The sequence below is a fragment of the Macrotis lagotis genome, chromosome 1 (genome assembly GCF_037893015.1).
Source record: "Macrotis lagotis isolate mMagLag1 chromosome 1, bilby.v1.9.chrom.fasta, whole genome shotgun sequence".
Classification (NCBI taxonomy): domain Eukaryota; kingdom Metazoa; phylum Chordata; class Mammalia; order Peramelemorphia; family Peramelidae; genus Macrotis; species Macrotis lagotis.
This window is the reverse complement of record NC_133658.1, coordinates 678996546-679021715: the sequence shown is the minus strand read 5'-3', so window position 1 is coordinate 679021715 and position 25170 is coordinate 678996546. Positions and strand designations below refer to the sequence as shown.

The 25170-nt window shown below is 34.6% G+C and overlaps 1 long non-coding RNA gene across 1 annotated transcript in view; it reads right to left on the bottom strand.

The window, feature by feature from the left end:
• The window catches only part of LOC141507682 (uncharacterized), a 78375-nt gene extending 53467 nt beyond the window's left edge, over window positions 1-24908 (bottom strand). Inside the window, exon 1 of the long non-coding RNA XR_012474238.1 lies at window positions 8532-24908. This is a non-coding gene — a long non-coding RNA (uncharacterized LOC141507682). The remainder of the gene's footprint in view (window positions 1-8531) is intronic.
• Window positions 24909-25170: the final 262 nt, after the last annotated feature.

Below are 25170 nucleotides of genomic sequence, written 5' to 3'. Positions count from 1 at the left end.
ATAGCTCATTGGAATAAAGAAAAGTCTTATTATATGAAATATCTTGCCCTATTCCCCCTCTCCTTTTTCTTTCTCTCATTACATTTCCCTTTTTTCTATTGACTCCATTTTTACACCATATTTTATCTTCAAATTCAACTTTCTCCTGTGCTTCATCTATAAAAGCTCCTTCTACCTGCTCTGTCAATTGAGAAGGTTCATATGAGTATTATCAGTGTCATTTTTCTCTATAGGAATATATGCAGTTCATGATCATTAAGTCCCTCATATTTTCCCCTTCTCCTCCAATCTCTATGCTTCACCTGAGTCCTGTATTTGAAGATCAAACCTTCTGTTCAGCTCTGGCCATTCCAACAGGAACATTTGAAATTCCCCTGGTTCATTGAAAATCCATCATTTTTCCTGGAAGAGGACATTCAGTTTTGCTGGGTAGTTAATTCTTGGTTGCATTCTAAGCTCTTTTGCCTTCTGGTATATTATATTCCAAGCCCTATAAACTTTTAATGTAGTTGCTGCTAAGTCCTGTGAGATCCTGATTGCAATCCACAGTATTTGAATTGTGTCCTTCTGGCTGCTTGTAATATTTTCTCTTTGACTTGGGAGTTCTGGAACTTGGCTATAATATTTCTGGGGGTTGGATTTTTTGGGATCTCTTTCTCAGGGGGATCTGTGGATGCTTTCCATTTCTATTTTTGCCCTTTGCTTCTAGGATATCAGGGCAATTTTCCTGTAGTAATTCTTTGAAAATAATGTCAAGGCTTTTTTCCTGATCATAATTTTCAGGTATTCCAATAATTTTTAAATTATCTTTCCTAAATCTGTTTTCCATATCAGTTGTTTTTTCAATGAGATGTTTCACATTTTCTTCTAATTTTTCATTCTTTTGGTTTTGAAGTATCAAATCCTGATTTTTTAGTAAATTCATCAATCTCCCTCAGTTCTATTCTTTGTCTGAAGGATTTGTTTTCCTCAGAGAGCTTCCTTATCTCTTTTTTCCATCTGGCCAATTCTGCTTTTTTAAAGCATTCTTTTCCTCAATGACTTTTTGAACTGTTTTATCCTTTTGACCTAAGCTGGTTTTTAGCATGCTATTTTCTTCAGCATTTTTTTGGATTTCCCTGACTAAGCTGCTGACTTCATTTTCATGTTTTTCCTGCATCTCTCTCATTTCTTTTCCCAGTTTTTCTTCTGACTCCCTCATTTGATTTTCAAAGTCTTTTTTGAGCTCTGTAATAGCCTGAACCCAATTTCTGTTTGTCTTGGAGTCTTTAGATGCAGGAGCTTGTGCTTCCTCATCTTCAGACTGAGTGTTTTGATCCTTCTTGGGCTCACAGGAAAAATATTTCTCAATGGTGTTCTTCTTGTTTGTCTCCTTGCCCATTTTCTGAGCCTTAGCCTGTTTGGGGGGGTGCTTCCTGAGCTTTTAGGACACTCCCACAAGGGTTTCAGTGTGTGAGGCTCTGTCCTCCCTCCTGGTCTGTGAATGACCATATGGGCCCCCCTCTGCCATGGGGCTGAGGTGGGGGGGCCCTGCTGTTCTATTGGGGGGGGGGGCTAGACTGTGATCAGGATCTGAATGTGGTCAGAACCCCAGTGCCCTGTTCCTGGGAGAGAGGACAGGGCTCCTCAATCTCTCTTCACTCTCCTCCCTAGGTTCAATGGGCTCATGCCCTGGGGGCTCCTGCTTACCTGCTCCACCTACTTCTGTTTCCTGGATCTGGACTGCCTGCCCTGAGGGCTGGACTTCACCTGCTGGTTCTGGCAGAGGTCCCAGCTGTTCCCCCAAGTTGTGCTTGGTGCTGCCCAGGGCATAAATTGGAAACCCCCCTGCTGCTGAGAGCCATGGCTCCCAGCAGCCTCTTGTTGGCTGAAGTTCTTTGGCTCTGGCAGGCCACACCTCTGATGTGTCGCCCCTCCAACCCTGGGGAGCAGAGCCTTTATGCTCTTTTCCAGGTTACCTTGAGCAGGAGAACTGCCTCGCTGGGTCCCTCTGTGGGTTCTGTCTCAAAAATTTAGTTAGAGTCCTTAGTTTAGAAGTTTTATGAGAGAACGCCTAAGAGATGTCACCATCTTGATCACTGACAGTCTTTAGGAGAAAAAAGACAATTGTTGATGTGAAGCATTGTACCAAACATTGCTAGATTTTGAGGCAAAAAATAAAATTCATCAAATTCTTTCAATTCTAAAAAAAGAACAATCATCTACACACAGAAACACTTCAAAAAACATAATACAAAAAAAGGTCAGTGTATGAACCCAGGAAATTTTGTTAATGCATTTTTAAATTTATCATTAGAGTTACCAAGTTGATCTGTATGTGTTCAATTCTGAACTTTTTGTTTTCTGCTTTGTCTTTTTAAATGTTTTATTGATATTCTTTCATAAGAAGGATAATTAAGCAAAATACATTGTATAGTTAGTTATGTATGAAAATGAATGTCTCAGCAATACACTGTTGCTGGAGCTGTGAAATCATCCAAACTTTCTGGAGAGCAATTTGAAATTATGCCCAAAGGCAATGAAAATGTGTATACCCTTTGATCAAGCTATACCACTACTAGGGCTATACCCTAAAGAGATTATGAAAAAAGGGTAAAAACCTCACTTGTACAAAAATATTCATAGCAGCCCTGTTTATGGTGCTGAAGAATTGGAAATTGAGTGAGTGTCCATCAATTGGGGAATGGCTTAATAAACTGTGGTATACGTATGTCATGGAACACTATTTTTCTATTAGAAATCAGTAGGGATGGGAATTCAGGGAAGCCTGGAAAGATTTGCATGAGCTGATGTTGAGTGAGATGAGCAGAACCAGAAGAACATTGTACACCATAACAGCAACATGGGGGTGATGATCAATCTTAATGGACATGCTCATTTTATCAGTGCAAAACTCAGGGACAATTTGTGTGTATCTGCAATGGAGCATACGATCTGTATCCAGAGAAAGAGTTGTTGAGTTTGAACAAAGATCAAAAACTATCACCTCTAATTTTTTTTAAAAAAATTATCTTATTATGTAATTTTGTTATTTCTTATACTTTATTTTTTCCTTAAGGATATGATTTCTCTCTCAACACATTCAATTTGGATCAATGTATAGCATGGAAACAATGTAAAGACTATTAGACTGCCTTCTGTGGGGAGTGGGTGGAGGGAAGTAAGATTGGGGGGAAATTATAAAATTCAAAAATAAATAAATTAATTTTTTTTTAGTTTTTTTTTTTTTTTTGCAAGGCAAATGGGGTTAAGTGGCTTTCCCAAGGCCACACACTAGGCAATTATTAAGTGTCTAAGACAGGATTTGAACTCAGGCACTCCTGATTCCAGGGCCTTTGCTCTATCCACTGCATCACCTAGCCACCCAATAATTTTTTAAAAAAGAAAATGAATGTTTCATTCTAGCCCATCACCTTTCTTCCAAGATACAAAGCCTTCCTGAATTTTAGTTTCAGTCTAGCTCAAGTTTCCTCCCACTTGCTAGTGCTAATGTCTCTCATGCTAATTACCTAGAATTCTTTCCATATCTTCAAAGTTGCTTCCTCATGTCACCTGTCCTCTAATTGCTGCTGAAGTTATTCTCCCAAAACTATTAATATGTTGTCAAATTCCATTGTGTATCATAGACTTGGCAATAGTTCTTTTTTCATATAGATAGTTAAACCAAATTTGGAGTAATTATGGATATATTGTAAGTGATGTTGCCATATTCTAGAATGTGATGAAATTAGTACTGTGCATCCTTCAGATAAAAACAATGTGGAGAACCTCATTCTCTATAAGAAATTCTTCCTCTTCAAATTAGATGCTGTGCTCACTCTCTTCTAACACATTTGGTGAGCACAATATTCTTATGTTTCTTTATATGATACCTGATATCAATGTTTCTATCACCATTAAGAAGGATTTGTATCTGTTGCTATATTTTAAAGGAATCTTGCATATGTTTGACATAAATTCTTAAAGGGAAGGTTTTTCCTAAAAGAGGACAATTATTCTAAGATCATTCAGTCTTATGAGAGTCAGTCTCGTATAGACCCAACACAGAATACAAACTAAAAAAAGTTCTTGGAATAGAGTCATCTCTCCATCATTTTATCTTTGATGGTCCTAATTTGTGCATTTATTCTCATCAATATTTTCTATATTTTTCTATAGATAGGAAAATAGGGTTATAAATAATAATTGAGTTTCCCTAGGTACCAGGTAAAGATAAAGTAGGTTTCCACCCTCCCCCAATCTTTTCATAGCTCCTCTTTTAGATACTTCAAATACTCTCAATGTCCTCATATTTTTTTTTGCAAATCAGATTTCCTAGTCTAATACTTTTATTTTTGTTTTCTTCAGATCATTTCCACATTTTCTATAAACACATGGGAACTATGTTGTGGTTCAATATGACTCAACTACCCTTAATGAGAAAAGAAGTCAGTTATAATTTTTTTTCACAGATCTTTTACATTTTTCTCTATTGTTCTTGGGGTTTCATTCTTATATGTAATTGAAATGATTTTGCTTAATTGTTTTACTCAAAAATCTTTCTTTAATCTGCTTCTATGCCTGATTTCTTGCTTTTTTATGAGGTCATGCTATTGATAATGATCCATAATCCTATTTAAGACTTTACAAATGAGTCTATATTTATATTGGTGTTAACCTCTACTGCCGTATCTCTCCACTTGGTAAGTCAAGCATTAGTTGTCTAATATTTTTTCAAGTTTTTTTAGACTCATAATTATACCACATGATTTTCATTAGTCAAACTTTGCATAAAATAAGTACATATTGTGGCAATGTATTCTTTTTATACCTTTTCTCTCCCCCTTTTAAGTATTGGTCATTTATTTAAGAAGCATAAATGGAGTTCCTTTAAAGGTACACCATCTTTTCTCATTTTTATTGTTGCTTTGCACTCATTTTGACTTTTATTCTAAAGATTTTTGGTATATTGAGTATACACAGAAAGCAGATTCATGAATGACTTCCATATTAATAACAAGCCATTTCCTATTTGAGAAAATATAATATCTATAATATTATGTATAATGTGTAGTACAAATATTAAAATTTATCCAATTCAGTTCAATTTAACTTTGTCTCTATCTTAGAGTTCAATGAGCTAAATACTCTTAGACAGTCTTAAAATTACATGTTTCCAACTATGTCTTGCCTCTATTTTACTACTCTGCGATCATCACTGCAGAAGCAAATTGAGGCTAGCTACATGGGACTGGTGTACATTTTGTACATTTTACTTCTTTTTATTTTGCCATGGCCAAAGGGTTAATGATCAAATTGTCAGTTTTGGGGTGACGAAATCTCTCTATACTTTTTTTCCATATTCATCTTTGGAAAGCAAATAGCCTTTTACTGGGAACTAAACTCAAAGCTTTTCTCACATGGCCAAACCTACCAAAGTAGATACAGCCTTTGAAAATCAATGTTTGCTTAGGTGACATGCTGAGGTACTTAAGAAGTATTTTACAGACATGGCAATAGTAGATAATGGAAAATAATAAAATAGTTATATAAAATTATAAATAGTAGCTGCACAGATGTATATGACATGTCTGTTATGGAGGACTGGATAAAGGATATTTTTGATGGAATTTTTGAAAAATAGTAAAAATTAAATGGACTCATAGTCCAAATATGTTGACAATTTTTTGCCTAAGTATAGACTGGATAAACTATGAAATAAGCCTTTAACTGTCAAACTGTGAGAAGAAGCTGATAGCTTCATTTTCACTTCAAAGACCCTTTCTACACATCATAGATAATCAAAGTAGATTGTTTTTTTACATCCCAGGGGAAGGGAGAAGAGTAAAAAAAATTCTCCATATCAGTCATACAAGAACACTTCCTTTTGAAAAAAATGTCTAGAGTCAACTTTTGACATATGACTTATGCTTGTCACATTGCATGTGTTTTGGGACCACATGACATTAAAATGCAACCCAAAGAAGGAAGATCTAAATATATGCATTCAGAGAAATTAGTACCTCATTCCTGTGTATATTAATAAATGTAATCATTGGTTCTTCCATCTTCCCATTTCTGTTTTTATGTAATTATATATCCCAGTATCATTGAACTTAAGCCATATGAAGTAATGCATATAAAATGCTTTGAAAATAGAGTCTATCTAAAAGGAAATAATGAATAAAATTTTTTTAAGTAAAATTGGAAATTAACCTTGTCCTTCAAGCATTCTGATACTATCAATCAACTAACTAATCAGTCAACTAGTCAGGTACTGTACTGGATACTAGAGATAAAAGTATTAAAAAAAATTAAACAAAAGGAGCCCACATTCTAATGGGGAGAGACACAAGTACATATATGGACCATAAACATAAACTGAATAAAGACAAATGCATATATATATATATATGTATATATATATATGCATTTGTATATATATGCATTTGTATTTGCATAAATATACATATTTATGTGTATATATACATATATATAATATATATATATATATATATATATATATATATATATATATAACATTTAAATAAACAGGATGAAAGGAACTAGCAGTTGGAGAGGATAGGCTTCCTATGGGTATCTTGGAAGACATTCAGGGTTAATGTTTCTGATTCCTGGCCACTTAGGATGAGAGATTATCTTCATCCCCCAAGGCAACTACTCCAATGGTCATTGAATATTCCATAATTGTCTCCAGAATAATTTGCCCTGGGCTCAGTTATGACTCCCCTACTTGTTTCCCAGTTTAAGAAACATCATTCTGGTCCTTGAGCAATTTTTAGCTATAGGTCAAAGCTATAGATCCATTCCTGGACTTGACTCAAGGTGTAGTCTGAAGCAACAATTTAAGAAAATAATATAGTTGGTTAACAACATTTCTAAGTTTCTTGTGCTTTGGATCTTTATTCAGAGATTGCTTCAGTAATTTTTGACACATTGTAGTTTGATGGATAGCAATGGGCTGGTTTATGATGTTTCCTTCAGAATCTCTTCTGAGCATTCAGTAAGTGGGGCTCCTGAACATGTATAGTCAAACCAGACCACAGAGACTGGAGAAATATTATAAAATATTTATCCAAGAATATACATCAGTTGGAGTTGGGGTTTCTAAACCCGAAAGGTTTAGGTTCTTATCATTTCCCCTCATTATACCCCAGAGCACAAGTGCACATCATAGATTAATGTCTTGTAAAAATTCCGTTTTTAAATTGAACTATTTTTAGTTCTACCCTCTGCATGCCTAAGAGCACTAACTTTTTATTTTATTCTGTGCTCTGACATAAGGAAAAGCCAAAGAGACCCCAAATAGGAATTTATAATTGTAAATGCTGCCACATCCTTCCCCATAGCTATAACAACATCCTTATTAAAATAATGTTACTTGAAGAGGTCACTTTTGCATTTTTTTCAATGCCAATGCTGTCAATAGTGTTCACCTTTATGAGAGCTCTGACACTTTTAGTGATGAAAAATTTGATTTACTTTTGCATTTATTTTAAGGCTTTATTTCTAATGCCAGGGAAAATTTCATTATGGCATATTTAATTTAGCCTGGTTTAGAGTTTATACTAAACTAAAAGTGAATTGCCCTTCTGGCTGCAAAGCTGTTTGGTATTCCTCTTCCCTTGGCTCCTTCTTTCCTCCCCCCTGTATCCATTCTTTTCCTTTAATTCCACATAGATTCTATGGATTTTACTTAAGCAGGACCAACTGCACAAACATATCTACCCCAGAGAAGTTTACCTCTTTTAACATGCAACTCACTACTTATGTTCTTTTTTCATTTAGGTTTTTAATTTGGATGAATTCCAAATTACCATTTCTTCTGATAGGAACACTACTAATTACACAAAGCATCTTAATAAAGAAGGAAAACAAGATTCAGAGCTTCTTCCTTGTGGTATTCTAATGCTTAGTAGCTTTGAGATAGCAGGAAAGCATTTTTCCCTCAAGACTTTCTCTAGTACCCTTAAAATATCTTTTCTTTGGCACTTATAATACTTTACTGCCAAAATACATAGCCTATACCAAGTACAGTTCAGACTACATCTACATGGAGGAGATGTATAAGAGAATAGCTATTAGGCCCTTTGAACTTATACAAATTTTTATGCAGTTCTAGTTTGGGGGCACCCCAGGGTTCTGTAATTATCTCTAGTTGAATTCAATTTAATTTTTAAAAAATAAATGCATATGCTATAATATAGTTGGAGAATGCTAGAATTAGAAGCTTCTTTGGAATCAAACCAAAAGCTTCTTGGTTTAATTAGATTCATGGGTTCTTAACCCTTTTGTGAGTTATAGACCCTTTCTCATAATAGAATTTTAAGTGTATATATTAAAATAAACAGAAAGCAAATTATTCTAAAATACAGTTAACAAAATATTTTTACAGTTCACAGTCCCCATGTTGAGGACCCTGTGAATTATATAAAATGTTGTATATGACTTCATTAGAAACTTGACTGATTCCTTTGGTTAGGAATAAATTGCACAAAATCCAGAACATACATAGATGAAGTCAAACTCACAATTGTTCTGAGGGCTGCAATCTTTGATCCTTTGGTACCCAGGACTATGGTTTAACTCCTCTTCTTCAACCTGGAAGCCAAATTACCTGAAACCAAAGACAGTACATTTGTTCCCATCCAAAGATCACAATGAGTGGGCAGGTTTTCTAAGATGACACTTCTCCATTCTCTGTCTCATAGCACAGCTTCCTCATCTACTCGCCCTAGAGAAATGTCAAGTTCTGTGGTAGATGGAACTTGCCACAAACTACTGCTATCCATCCTTTTCTTTCCAGGAGTCCCTGTGTGGACAATAGGCTTGCCACTCAAAAAAAAAGTATTCTTCTTTCATGAATGCTTCTAATAACTTTCAAGGCTCCATAGTCAAAGATTAAGATACTTGTGGAAGTACTTGAAATTTAGAGAAACCCTCATGGAAAGCAAAAATTCTTGGTGATGACTATATTCTCCAGCTTTGATTCTTCTGGGATAAATGAAGCTTGAGGCTAATACTACTGAACTCTACCTTGATCCAGAGTATAAGATTTGAAGTTATCACAATATGTCTGGCTGGCATTTAGGCTATTTAAGAAAAAAAACATAAAAAAAAAATACTCATAACAAGACCCTTTATTTGAAGAACCTTCACTAAGATGTAGAAATTATAAATTAATGGGGATGTCAGTTCTTTGGGGGATGGGGAAGGGAGTAGGAGGTTATTAATGCTGACACATCTTTTCTACTGTTTAATTATGTCCAATGGTACAATATTCAATAGCTTTGCCTTTATCACTTACTCAGAAGGAATTTAGGTTGCAGAAATTACCCCCAAGTGAAATTAAATTTGAAGCACACAGGCAGAAGCAAACAAGAACTGGTTCCAAGCAATAGATTAATAATTTTCAGATGCCTGCAATCTTCTGGCACATGATTGTATACATGACTTGATCCTTTATCCCCTCATTATTTGGGCGTTCAGGATATACTGTTCCTGTTTGACGTAGGATCTTAGCACTCCTAGAATACAATTGAAATGGGGCTAAAGAACAATCTGTTCCACCTTTGATGGCATATATGCCTAATGTGAGTACAGAGTTGGAAGCATGCATATTTTCTGCATCAGTGTGTTTAAGGTTCAAACACATATTTCATTTAGCATTACAAATTGACTGTCTGACAGAATTAGGGTTAGGAAATATATATAAGGCCTATGATGATTTGTGGATAATTGACTAACCACACAGGTGCAGGATTTCTCCCATGAGATATCTCTTTCCAGTGTGGCTCATGTGTTGTCATGAGACCAGACAAGCAAAATTCCAGTCATTCTTTAGAGTTTCTTAGAGTTCATTAATGCAGAATTACTTCTTTACTTATCCCAACTTTCACAAAAATTTTATCCATTATGATATTAGCATTAATGCTAGGACAAAAATGTAAGAGCATTGCTTTTCCTTCCAGGGGTCATGATTATGTCATTAATAAAAGTAGCCTTAGTATGAAAGGAAAAAGCTTCTCTGCTCTTCCAAAGCTCTTCCCTTAATCTGAAATTTCTTGAGGGAATTGCTCCTTATCATATCTCTGATCTGTAGTAGCATCCAGGATAATGCCAGGACAGAAATCCTAGCTGGTGCCACAGTGGGCTGTATGTCTATGGGCTCATCAACCCTGAGAGGTATGTGCTATTATTAAGGACACATTATTAAAGACAGAGGTAAAAAAAAAAACTGAAGTAGGTTGTAAGAGCTGGGAGTGTTATGATCCTTTAATTTTCTCTACACAGAACACATTTAACAGAAATTTCTCACTTTTTCATACTTGATAGAGCAATGAGGAAATCAATACATAAAGAAATTAAAGAATGAAGAAGCATGAGTAAACAATGATAATACTATATTGGAATAAATTCACTCGACAAATGTTTAGTGATCCCTTATTGCTATGTAAAATTGTAAGTGTTAATACAAAAGTGAGCTTTCTCTTCTTTTTGCTAGGGTCCAGTTAAAAATAGTCTTGGGAAAATGGTCCATCTTATATTTTATATTTGATTTTCTACTGACATAGTAGAACAGGCTAATAAAATAATGATTTTTTGTTGAATAAAAGTATTAGGGTGGAAGCTCATCATTTGTAGTTTTACTAAAAACATTCTCTGTGTAAACCAAGTAATTGCTAGGATGGCAGAAATGATAGATGTATACATCACTTATTCCCATATGACTCTGAAGGTAGGGATGATGCATATTTGGGATAATGCCATCTACTCAAAACAGTGTTCTAAAGTTTTATGAATCACTGTTATGTCATGGCAAATGCAAACACCAGTTTATTCTGTGATAATAGACCAGTTCAAGTACAATTTATTGTTTGGATTCTCCAGGACGTTTTGAAGTCAGTATTGAGAGTATAGAACTTTGTTATCTGTCAGTTAATGAAAAATGGAATTTCCTTGAACTTCTGATAGATAGACCTAGCCACTAGCTTGTGTCTTGCTGGATATTTTGGTAGGTGTTAATTTTTTACAGCTTGATGTTTCCTTGTATTGTTATTCTTACCACCATTACTATTAATATCATATGCAAGATACTAATCCAAACAGCAGGAGGTCCTACAATCAAGAAGCTTAGAATCTTAAGATGGTTGTGGTGAATGTTGGTGTGTGTACGTGTGTGTGTGTGTTTGTGTGTTTACGTGTAGTTTGTGATTTACATGAGGAAAGGAATGAGGATATGGATTGGGTAAGTTCAGCATCAGTTAGCTTACTGAAATACAATACAGAGAACATCAGGGATGACATAACATCATCCTGTTCTCACATGATTTTGACCTTCTCTACTAGACTCTGTACTTTGAAATCTCTTATTTATATCTATCTATCTGTCTATCTATCTATCTATTCATTTATATGAATAAATGATTTATATAAACAATGAATGCTTTAGGATTCTAGGAAGGGAGAGATTACTTAATGGCTTCATATAAACATCCAAATTGAAACAGTTCCTCAAAATCTAAAATATTAGACGTATCAGTCTATTTGCATCTGAGATGTACCAAAGTGATTTTGCCCCTTATTTTATATAACATAATTGAGTTCCATATTGAAAATGAATGATATTCTGATATCAGAGACATTCTTCAAAGGTCATTTGACCTAGGATGACAATGAGGTGGGACCCTAGGAAAGGCATACATCTTAAGAAGCTGTCAGTCATCAGTCTAAATTGCCTGTAGACAGCTGGCTGATTCAACTCCAGTAGACTAACCATTTCTGGCAACTGGATTCCTGGGGGCAGGGAAGGAGGAAGCTCATCAGAATCATTTAAATCTTTGAAGTGTAAATGGATTATAGCTGACATGATGGGATGGTTAAGAGGGAGGTCAGTGTCCCATTGTCTATTGGCCTTTACCAAGAATGGCACTGACAGCATCCTGAGTATTTGGGGAATGTTACTAGGTGGGATTTAGAGAACAGAAATAGTACAGAAAGAATTTTAAAACCATTGACTAGCGCTTGAATGGCATGATAAACCAAATAGATGAGTCTGTATTTGTTTTCTTCCCCCCCCATCACAGAGGCTTGCAATGTAAACCATATGGAGATAGCTTTTGCCATAATGCTTGATTTTTTTCCCTTTACACTCAACATTTTCTCCCCCTTCAAATTTAGCAGTCCCTTAGATATTTCATCAACACAATGCCAAGCATCCAGATGTTTGGAAATATCCAGGTGGTTGTGACTGAATTCTTCATTTTTCAGCTAGCTGTCAGGGATCACATAGATACAGCCAGAATCAAACAAGGCTAAACACTAGAGGTACATTGAATCATTACACTTAATGTGTTTCTTCAGAAATTTGCATATACTATGTACTTAATAAGGTCAAAATCAATTGTTAAGTTGCTGCTGACCCTCAGCAATTTTTATCATTTATATTCTTGTACAATCAAATCTGGGTGGGTCTCAGGGACAGCTGAAAGCTCTATTTAGCTAACCAGTTGTCTTGTATTACCTAACCTCCATCATGTTCAAGGTCTTGCAGCTGATTCCAAGTACACACATCATCATTTTTTAGCTCTTTATTCTTTCTCCCAACTAGTTATATCACTCTAGTTCCCAAGGGTGAAAGAAAACACATTCCAAAGCTACTTTTCAGAAGAGGCCATTCTTCTTTGTTTGCTTCTATTGAGGAATGGGAATTGAGAGGAAGGGAAAAAACATTGTAATAAAATGGGGGTTGAGATAGAGATTAGGGAGCAGACATTATATTTAGGGCATTTGTTGATATTTAATTTCCACTACATGATAGTTGTTTCATGTTTGCATATTCTACTCTCATAATAAGGTTTTAAGTCCTTAAGGAGCTGAAGACTATGACAGTAAATTCTTTTTTGTATTTCTGAAGTGCTAGAGACATAGTAGCTACATGATCTTAGGGATCATCAAAAAATGCTTGTTGAATAAGTTACACAAAATCTCCTCCTTTTAGGAGACTTTCTTCCGCTCTCTGACCCATTTTTAAACCCATTAGGAAATTTTCTGATTTTTTTTTCATTGCTCTTTTTGAAAGGACTCTTAAAATGACTATAATTAGATGCATGTTGATGCTAGCTTGTTCTTCTTATTCCCAATGAATATTTTTACGTGTTTCTTTTCTTTAAAATATTCCTAATTAAATAGTTTCTTGTTGACTGAACTTCCTTTTGTTAAGGGAACCCTGTGAAGAATCCTTAGATATACGTAAAAAATATTGTGAAGGGATCTCAGAAGCAAATGTCCCAGAAGAAAGGCTTGGCTGAGCACAATGACAGATAAATTTTCAAAAGATTCAACCTTTGTTTTTGGTGAAACTCTTTATGATAGCTCTTGTATAGATTGAGACAATATGTAGCCAACAGTGTAACTGAGTATATCTGATGTGCAAATTTCGGTGGAGAAAGTTAAAATAAATTAAAATTAGGCATGGTGTCTTTGTTTAAGAAGTTTACATTTTAGTTGAGAAGAACAGTTAGGTCTCAATTAACATTAATAATGAATCCTCTGAAGTAGTTTCATTATTCACATTCACACTGCATATTTCTATTGGGCTGAAACCAATGACCATATTTTACATAATTATAACTTCAAACACTGCAAATTTGACATGCCATTCCTTTGTGGGATTTATTATTTATACTAATAATGACTTAACTTATATACATATAATAATGATCAGAACAACATTTATATAGTGCTTGAAAAATTTAAAAGTCCAAGTTAAGTGTTACAGGTGTTAATAAAGAAACTGAGGCTTTGAGAAGTTACTTGCTTATGGCCACACAGGAAAAATTGAGGTATTCCTGACTCTTAAGTTCTACTATTTTTAAAAAATATTTTTTTAGGTTTTTTGTGGCTTCCCCAAGGCCACACAGCTAGGAAATTATTAAATGTCTCAGTCTGGATTTGAACTCAGGTATTCCTGACTCCAAGGCTGCTGCTCTATCCATTGCACCACCTAGCCACCCCAAGTTCTACTATTATATAAGGTATTCTTAAGCTGTGATTTCTGGATCCACAACATGTTGATAGATAGATTTTAGAAGTCTATGAAGTTGACTGGTGCCAAAAAATTCTATTTTCACAACCTCTAACTGAAATTTAACTTTTCCTTTAATTATGGATGTAGGCAACAGATATTATTTTCAGAAGAGATTATAGGTTTCTAGATTTCAGATGACAGGAGTTTATAAAAGTATATGGGAACAGATAATAAGAGCTATAGTAATTAAGAGGATGGAGAATCCAGCTAAGATGATGAAGGAAAAATTTTGTGACTCTTGTAGAAGTTAAGATGGTGCTTTAAGATTGAGATAGATTTGAACATTAATTAACTAGGCAGGGTTGTAGGTGAAGGAATTGTGAGAATAAAGAAGGGAAGGCAGGGATAGGCTGGTTGTTAGGTTCCAATATAAAATCCCTTTTACTATCAGCCTCAATCCCAAACCTGGGAGAAAATTTAGAATATGGTACCTCCTTCAATTATTAAATTAAGGGTATTCTGTAATATTTTGATGTGGATTATGAAAATCATGTAGTAACTCAGCCATAGATCCTCTAGATCTACTATAGAAACCAATGAGACCAGAAACCACATCGTCAAGTTTACAAAGAATATTATTGCCATCTGAAATAACACTGTGCTATGAGAAATTATGAGCTTGATGATCTTAAAAAAATGGAAAGACTTGCATGAAATAATGAAAACGGAAATGAGCAGAATCAAGTGGACATTTATATGGTAACGGTAACATTCTTTTAAGAAAAAGGTCAATTGAATAACTTATATTGACTATTATAAATACCCAAATTATGCACAAAGGACATATGAAGGAATATGTTATCTGCATTCATAGAAAGAACAGAACTGATATGTGTGTGTGTGTGTGTGTGTGTGTGTGTGTGTGTGTGTGTACACACATATATATTTGTATCTTGTTAGCCATCTCTGAGGCAGAGGAAGAGGGGAGAAAATTAGGAAAAAAAGAAATTTACTTGATAATTTCCTTGTATATTTGAAAGGAATAGAAAATTACACAAAATAGATTTGCAGTTTCATGTGCAAACTTTTTTTATTATCCTATGTTATGGAAATGTTTGTTTTATCCTATAAATTAAAATTTAAATAAATAAAAATGAAAACAAAAATGTCTATGCAACATAAAAAAATTCCCAATCCCTCAAGGACCTTCAAATAATTTTACTTGATAGCATAAATACTTTGTTACAACCTGCTTACTTTATAGATGAGGAAACTGAAAATTAATCTTCCAAAGATCATACGGCAAGTGGAAATGCTGGGATTGAAATCCCATTTTCTTTTGGGGGTTGGGAAGATCCTCACTCATTGGGACACAATTATGGAGTATCCTTACTGCTCTCAACTATCATTCTGCATCTTGTCTCAATCACGACTGAGAATTTTCAGTGGATATGAGCCCTCACTATAAAATATTTCTCCAAGAAATAGCTCATTCGATTCTGTCTCTGCTGGTTCTAGGAGCTAAACTGCTAATCAATATGTTCATTAGCCCTCTTAGCTTGCTAACATATACATACATACAAACACACTCAAAATTTATCCTTTTGTTACTGTCATTATCTATGTCTCCTTTCTTTTTTTGTTGAATTAATAGAAAGTTGCACTTTCTCCACTTCTTCAACACTTGCTTATTTCTCAGTTTCTTACAAGACAATGTCTGACTCCACTAGTTGACTGATGCTGTTCTCTCCAAGGCTACCAGTGATCTCTAAACTGCTTCATCCAATGGGCCTTCATCAGTAATCATTCTTTCTTGACATTTCTGAGGTGTTTAGTACTTTCAACCTTTCCTTCTTCTGAACATAAATAAGTTAAAAAGATAGAACTTGATAATTCTATCTCTAAACTTCCCTATTCCTATTGGTTGCACTTCCATACTTTCCATCACTCAAATCTACAGTTACATACTTTTGTATTCCTCCACCTTGTCTTTCCAATGATCTCCTCAGTCTTACTGATTCTGCTTCACAATATCTCTCTTGGCTTTTTCTTTTCAATTAAGTGGTTGCCCCACAAGCTAGGATAAAATACAGCCTATTCAACCTTCCACAATCTGCATGTAATATAATTCTCCAACATTATTTCAAAATACTCTACTTCACACTCTCTATGTTCAAGCAAAATATGACTTTCAGATATTCCTCAAACTGGATGTTCCATTTCCAATCTCCATCCTCTCCAATAGATCATGTCATTTCCCTCTCAAAATCCTTCTTTCTTGAAATTTCAGCTGATGAGTCTCCACCCAAATTGATTCTGGCTTCATACCTTACTTGTACATCTTCAAATGGTACTAATCAAATGGTGTACCATGTCTTCCTATCACATATATTCTCCATGACATGAGTCTCCCCAGTTCCTGTTCTTCAGAACCTATTCCTTGAATTCCTAGTATGAAATTTTATTCCACATTATAAAAATTCCACTGATAGTCTAACTGGCCTCAAATCTGCCATACTTGACCTAACATCTCTGTATAGATTCCTACTGTGTTTTTGAAAATTTACCATGTAAGTACTCCCAGAGTAAGTTTTCCCACCAAATTAAATCTGCTTAATATTACAAATGAGAAACATCCATGATATTCATTGACTACTCAAGTTTCACTTATTCAGTGAGTTAATCTTCCATACATAAACAGGGTAAATATTTAGGAAATAGTAAGTAGAAGAGATTATCATATCTTACTGTTAGCTATAGGTCAATCAAAGATTAATGACACAGCAAAACTCAACTGTTGAAGGAGCCTGGACTGTGAAGGAGATCAGAGATGAAAAAGAGGTCACAAAACACTAAACTAAGGCCAGACCCAGGAAAGACTTAGTAAGAAATATTGTCTGAAATGGTCAGTCAAAGCAGGGATAGAAATGCCTGTTAAATCTGTACAAAGTAAACAGAATAAAGATTTCACAATAAGCAATATTCAGATATGACAGAGAAATCAGTTCTGTTGAAGAGTTCATATCCACCTGAGGATGATAGGTTTCTGTGTGCAGTACCTACTATAGTACCCTTTAAGCAATGCAAGACTATGAGAGCAGAAGTAACACCCTATGGTCTTAACCCATGGTATCTTTACATCAGTATCAGAGGTGTTAACAATCAGGAGGGAACCCAATGCAGTGTTCAATCATAGAATCCAGAGAAAAAGAATTTCAAGGGAAAGATGATCAATGTTATCAAATTCTTCAGATGTGAAAAGCAATGAGGGACAGGAAGAGACTAGAGAGTAGGAATTATGTAAAAGATAGTCTGGTGAATTTGAAGGAGCAATTTAGGTAGAGGAGTGTGAAAAGAAGACAGATTATGGGGGTTAAGGAGTGATATATGCTAGAAAGATCATAACAATGAGGATATCAGGAAATCTGGTAGTCATATTCCTATAAGCTAAGCATGTCAAATAGTCAGAAAATAGATATTGAACAATTCTTGCATCCATTGTCATCATTGCTCAAGAGTAAGCAATTAATTATCAATTGACTTAAAGAAAGAATAATGCAATTAAGCCTTTGTTTTAATAGGCATACATTCAATGTATGTCATGAACTCACAATACTATTTTTGTTTATTTCCATCTGACTTGATGAAATCTAATTCATAGTTTGGTCTTTAGAAATGTAAAATAAGTCTGATGCTGTTTAGGGAAGCAGAGGTTAATCAAAACCCCTGTGTTTTTGAAAGAATATCCATATTTATTATTTGGATTATATATAATTCTGTTTATTTTAATAATATTTTTCTGGATACAGTTTTGAATCTCATTGACTATATGTCCATTTTCAGCTCCCTCCCAGTGCACAGTATTCACAAGAGTGTTTTGTTTAAAAATGCACAAAGGTATCTTATTAAATAATGTCACAAACATGAAGTTCATTATTATGCAAATGCCATCCTTGGAACAGATTTGTTAATTGCAACTCATTTGCATAATTAATGAACTCCCAAATGAATAATGCCTTTGCCGATTTGTGCAGCATTGTTTTAAAATAAATTATAAAATACATGTCAAATGAAGAGTGCTTCCTAGATTCCCATAGCATTGTTTGAAAATTAATTACCAAACGCTTGTCAAATTAAAATGAGTTTGTAGTTTTTACAATGTTATTTTAAAATTAATCACAAAATAAAATGTCACCACATTAAAGTAAACAACTTGTTCTTTTCTCTATAAAGAAGTACAGAAAATAATGTTTTAACTTCAATTACATTGTTTGTTATACCAATTCTAAGGTTTTATTCATTTTGTCATCACATTATGTTTTAACAAAGTTGGTAGATGTTAGCATGTTAATATTTTAGTAAATTGAAATTTAATTGAATTTTATTATGTTGCTTATTTAATAGAGCTAATGATTAATGTATTGCATATGGACCCTCTATGTCCATAATAGATTAGTGATATTTGAAAAACAACAAAAAGAAAAGCCTCTGGTGGCTGGAATCTCCTATTAAAAACAACACTTTTTAAAATTTGGATTCTTTCTAGTTCTAGATTCTAAAATCTTGGAATCTGGCTTTCTCTTGGCCTATTTTGTTTCTATAAGACTGCTCCCATAATCTCATTGTTCTAGCGCTCTCTCAGGGAAGGAAACTCACTCTATCAGAATAAGTTCTCTGCAAATTATAGTCTTAAGAGTTGTCTAAGATATTGAAAGGCTCAATGACTTGACCTTGTTCATATAAGCAGGTCTTATTGTCTTCAAGGCTGGCTCTCTACTCACTTCACTATACTGCTTTTCTCTTTGTATAGGAGAATTCTTTTAGGATTTCAGTGATAATGACATTATGAAATAATCATTTTAAATTTTTTTAAAGGATGAAGATTATTTATACAATGATTTTTATACAAAAGCATTACCTGCTCATTGCCATTAAAATTTATCTGGTCAACAGCTCTCGAAATTAGAACAATAAACCCATAGAAAAGAACAAATTTGCTCCATATAGCACAAGGGACATAGAAGCATCAGGATGGAACTATGGTTTCCTTCAAAGCTCAGTTCAAATTCCATGTTCTACTTGAAACTTTGCTGTTCTCCCAAATTAAGATAATCCCTTCAAAACTACTGTGTATCTACTTTATATCTATTTGTGCCCAATTGTGGTCAAATGGACAAACTGTTAGTCTTTAAGTCAGAAAGCCCTGAGTTCTTATTCTATCCTTAAGGTTAACAAATTGTATGATACCGGGCAAATTATTTGCCTCTTTCAGCCTCAGTTTCCTTCTCTGTAAAATGAAAGCATTAGACTTTATTGCCTCAGGAGTTATTTTCAGCTTCAAATTTATGATCTTAGAACAAGTAGAAATGTTCTCTGAACATTTAGGAACAGGTTATTACTTTTAGATGATGACACTCCAAATTTCCCTATTTTATCCAACAGCCCTCAAATCATAAATGTGTTTGCTAATTTTTGGGTCAAATTGAAACAGCACTAAAACTGTTCACTTATGACAATGCATTACACCTATGTTGGTTTTCTAAGTGATTTTTATTTGAAAATTTAATTCAGCTGAACATATGTTCTGGCCTTATGGATATGTGAACACAGCAGAAGCAGTTCACTGAATCCTGCTGTTTAGACCAAATTATATCTTTAAATGCAGATATTCTGAATTGCATACTAGAAGCATCATGTGGCAAACAGTGAACTGTCTGAAATGAACAAAGGGGATGTGAAAAATACAATTGTCAGTGTTTGTACCTGTTTTGATAGTTTCCCTGGGGCAGCTGGGCCAACAGGAGCCTATCCCTTTATGTGGGCTGGTGAACTGGTGGTAGGAAAGCATGACGAAAGGCAAAATTTTAGTCATCTTTCTGAAACTTCTGGTAGTCTGCATCTTGATTTCTGTAACCACCTCTTTTGTTCTATCTCCTAGCTTCCAACTCTCATCTCATGCCCATGGATATGATGTTTATCAGAGATTCTGATTCCTGATTAGCAGATCAGTCCCTGCTTTGGGTCCCAAGTCTTCTTTATCTAGCTGAGGGTTTTACCCTTTTGGCTCACTGAAAGTCCTAATTAAAGTCACCTATCAAAAGCCTTGAGTGGGTGGGAGGAGGATCTGACTCTTTGACAAGTCACTGATGTTCTTCACCTTTTTTGCATGTCTTATGGAATTCTTCGCAGAAAAATGTTTTAAAAGCATAATACAAAAAGAGCTCATTTTAATAAAATAGTTATCCTTCAAGTCCTTACTACGATTCCCACTTGCTAAAGGAAGCTTTTCCCAATCCCCCTAAAATCTAGTGCCTTTCCTGTGTTAATTATTTCTAATTTATACCATATATGCTCATCTCTTCAGAATTGTTTGCATGTTGCCTCCTCCAATAGACCATGAACTCCTTGAGATTAGGAACTGTCATTTGTTTTCTCTGTATTTCCTCTGTTTAGCAAAGTGCCTAGCATCACATTAGGTTCTTAATAAGTTGACTGAATAACTGAAAATGGAAATAAAAATAAAAACAAGTTCATGGAACACAGGTTAAGAGAAAAAATATCATCCAAACAAATTACCTCTACTCAGACAATGAACCAGTTACTTGAAGACCTGAAAGTACCTAAGGGAAGGATTCAGTGACTTCAATGCTTTAAGTCAAGGACATGCAGTGAGGGGCTTCAAGTTCAATTGGAGTGGTCCTCTGAGGGAATTGCTTCATATAAAAGAATATTTGTCACATTTTCAAAAGCAAACTCTTGGTTCTGCTCGGCTGTGCCTCACTTGTAACCATCGACTCAGCCTTTGGCATTGCAGTGTCATACAATATCTGGATTATTAGGTTACTGGATTGTTTGGTTGTTGGGGTTTTTTTTTTGATGGATTGAAGCAAAGGAGTCACCTCCATTATCATTGTGAAATCTAGTACTTAGCCCCAATCTTAACTAACCTGACATATTGACTTGGTCAGAGATAGTAATTTTTATAAATTTCCTGCACAATAATGAAAAAAAAATTCAGTGAGCCATCTGCCCCAGTGATATTTCTTTTAAGAGTTTGGGCTATAGATAAGGAGAGGAAGAAATGATGACTCTGCCCTAATTATGAAGCCATGAACATTATGAATATTTGGGAGTAACATCCTATATCATTGATGTTTGACCTCTTGGTGTGCCTTTTGTAAGTATTATACATTTAAAATTTTTTTTAAATAGAGGTACAGCTAGTTGATTCAGTGGGGATAAGCACTGATCTCGGAGCTAGAAGGATGGGAGTTCAAATTCAGTCTCAGATACTTGACACTTATTAGCTGTATGACTTTGGGTAAGTCATTTAACCCTGACTGCTTTCAGAGTCATCTCTAGTTGTCCTGATTCATATCTGGTCAATGGACCCAGATGGCCCTAGAGGAGAAAATGAGGCTGATGACAGTACAACATCCCCTCACTCAAATCCAATTCAATTGCTTATCATGACATTACCTCCCTCATGTCATGGGTTTCTTCCAAAATGAAGGACAAATATATCATCATCATCAATAATTTTATTTTACTTACTTATTTATTTATTTATTTTGGTTTTTGCAAGGCAAAAGGGTTAAGGTCATACAGCTAAGAAAGTATTAAGAGTCTGAGCCCAGATTTGAACTCAAGTCCTTCTGAATCCAAGACCAGTGCTCGATCCACTGCTCCACTTAGCTGCCCCCTCATTATCAATCATTTTGACATAGAATTGATAGAACAATATTGATGATATCCATCAAATTATATTACCCTGCATTATACAAAAAAAATCCAAATAAAAAATGGAAGATGGTCTTTCAGATCTAATATGGTCAAGAAGAGTGAATTCTCTTTCCAGGTATATTGCCACAGCTTTTCAAAAGTTCAGGAATATGGTGTTCAAGACCTCTTGAACCAGGAGGTGTTAGTCAATCTCCATAATAGCTTCATCTACTACCAGAACCTGATACAGTACCCCAATTTATTGAAGCAGTCCTTTAATTCACTTCAAAACTTCAGTAACCATTAATTAAGCAATTATCGAATACTATGTTAGGCTCTAGCAATACAAAGATAAAAATGAAAACAATCCCAGCCCTCCAAATGTTCAAAAGATCAAAGGGCTACAAAATGCATATAGATAAGTAAATATTAGGGAATCTGAGATGGGAGGACAGAGGTGACAGGGAATGGGTGGTGGGGAAGGGAATCAGTTAAGGCTGAACAAAGGAAATACAGAGAATTCAGATGCTGTAGAACACCCAATCAGGCAATGAAACTGGAAAACAAGGCACATTCATTTGAAGCCTTTTGGGATCACCTCAAGTGTTAGTGTCCTTCCTCTCAAAATATCTTATGCTTAACTATTTATTTGGATGTGCTCAGCATATATTTATTTGTGTTTCACTCATTAGAATGTTAGTTTCTTTCAAGTAGGTGGTGTTTCATTTATTTTATTTCTACTCATAGCACTTGACATAGTACCTGAGTCATATCAGGTATTTAATAAATGTTTATTGATAGAATAATTAATTGAATTCCAGGTCTGTTATTTGTTGTCTACTTGTGTGTCTTTGGGCAAGCTATTACCCCTTTTGGTCCTCAGTTTGGTCCTTTGGTGCCCTTATCTGTAAAATGAGGAGTATGACTTCAATAAGTCCCTTCTGGCTCTAAATTTGTGATGAAGGGATACATTCCAAGCAAGGCAAATGATTTTGATGGATAAATAAATGGTGGGTTGTCAAGGTCAGAAAATAGCTAATCATGAAGTTTGACTGGAATAGAGTTTGTCTTGTGAGAGAGAAAACTGGAAAGGCTGGTGCCCAAGTCATGGAGCACCTTATAATGTCATGTCAAAAAATGTTTCTTTTATTCTAGAGGCAATAGGAAACCACAGACAACTTTTGAACAAGGGAGTAAAATGGTCAGTTCTGTATCTTAGCTATACAGTAGATTGTAGATGGATTGGCAAGATGTGAAATTACAAGTAGGGAGAACACTTATGAAGTCTTTCTGGTAATCCAGATGGGAAGTTGTATAGGCTTGAACTATTGTAGGGCCATTTAAGGAGAGGCACTGTGGAGGTAGGATCAACTGTCTTAATAATTGTTTTAATGTGGATAGAGCTCCCTGATTCAGGGAAGGGTAGTAGTATCCTCAACAGAAAAAAAAGTTTGGATGAAATCCTTGTCTCATGGATACAACATAGTCACCAAAGAGCAATATTTGCAATACTAGCTGAAACATAGAATTGAGAATGGACTTGTGAAATACTAGCTAAGTGACAGGCATTGTATCAAATGCTAGAGAATAGAAAAGCAAAACAGTTCTTGCTCTTAAGAAGATTACATGCAAATGGAAGAAATGGTTTAGGAGCCAACACACAATAAGCATATAATGATAGAAGTCTGTTTCTGTCAAATCTATCCCACCAAACCATAGCCTTTCAGTCAAGGCTATCTTCCAGAAAAAGTTATGCTCCTTTACCTAATAGTCATCAAGTATGACAAAGAAGTTTTGCAACATGATCAAAAGTCCACACATCAATGCAGGCCAACTTGAAAACACTCAACTTTTGATCAAAGGATAGAAATCCAAAGAGGAAGTAGTTATCAGAGAATCGGCTCTTCTAAGCTTCTGGTAGGATGCTTCCTAATCTTCCTACAGATAACCCTAGCTTAAACTCTAAACTCCCAGTCTCCCATTTTAGTCTCTTGGATTTGACATTCTTGAGCAACTCATTCCTAACCTAACTAGACTTTTGGTTTACATATACCATGAATTCTAACTCCTCTTTCCCCAGAAAGGGTTAAGATTAGTTTGCTCTAATAACTAGCAATTGTCAGCCTCCTAGGGAGTTATCAAATGAGGGGATACTTAGTTTTCACCCTTGGAACTTTGATATCAGTATGGTATGGTATTCTTCTCTCAAGTTCCTCCACTTAGTGGGTAGTTCTAAACTCTATTTTTTCCTCAAAAGACCCCATCTAGGCTGATAACAGGACCCCCCATCCAACTATGCTGTAGACAGACAGACAGAAAACACCTGCTGATAATGAATAACTATAATGAAATCTCCAAAGCTTTCTTAAATATCCAATTGGTGAAGACACTCCAGCCATGAAGATCTACCTCCAAACTCATTTTTCATAATTAAAAGAGACTTAAAATAAGAAGAATATCTGACTTAAAGCCCTCAATTTAATTATAATATGATATCTATATCTCACTGTTTTATTCTTGAGACTTTGTTAAATATTAACCCAATTCTACAGATTGCTATTTCATGATCAGTAGTTCATTAAAAAGAATATGAAAGATTTTCTTTGTGCTTTATACCCTTTGTGACTAATACTTTGCCTTAATCCCAGGGCTGGTTCTTTACTGCTCTTTCTGTTAGACTGAATTCCTTTTCACTTCAGATCTTATGTGTGAATGAGAAGCTAAGTGGCCTCTAAAGAGTCATTAATTTGTCGCTCTAACATTTCCTACTTTGGCACAGATAATATTCAAAAAAGATAATTATTTCTACAATCAAATGAAATGTACATCCTTCACACAAAGGTACAATTATAATCCAGTCATCTTCATGTGTCTCAGTGTTTTCATTTTCTAAAATATTAGCATCCTCTTCTGAAATACTTCATCATTATATTAATAATTACAATATAAAGTTCCAGATGCATGTAGTTCTACCTATTTATCTTAAGAATTATTTCTTTGAAAGGTTCATGTGGAGTGACGTTAATGATGAAACTAATACAGAAACTAGTATAAAACAGGGGTATCAGAAGAAAGTAGAGAAAGTAGATATGGAACCAAGAAACTGTCCTCAAGCTACATCTAACTCCTTCCATATATATATATATGTATATATATATATATATACATATATATATATATATATGGGTGTGTGTATGCATATCTGTATATATATATATATGTGTGTATGCATATCTGTATATATATATATATATGTGTGGATGCATATCTGTATATATATATATATATATATATATATATATATATACAAAGATTCCTATAAACATTGATATACAAACATATATACTAATATATACACATTTATATATACATATATACACATTTATGTAAGACCATATTGTGCATATTTTCACTTATTA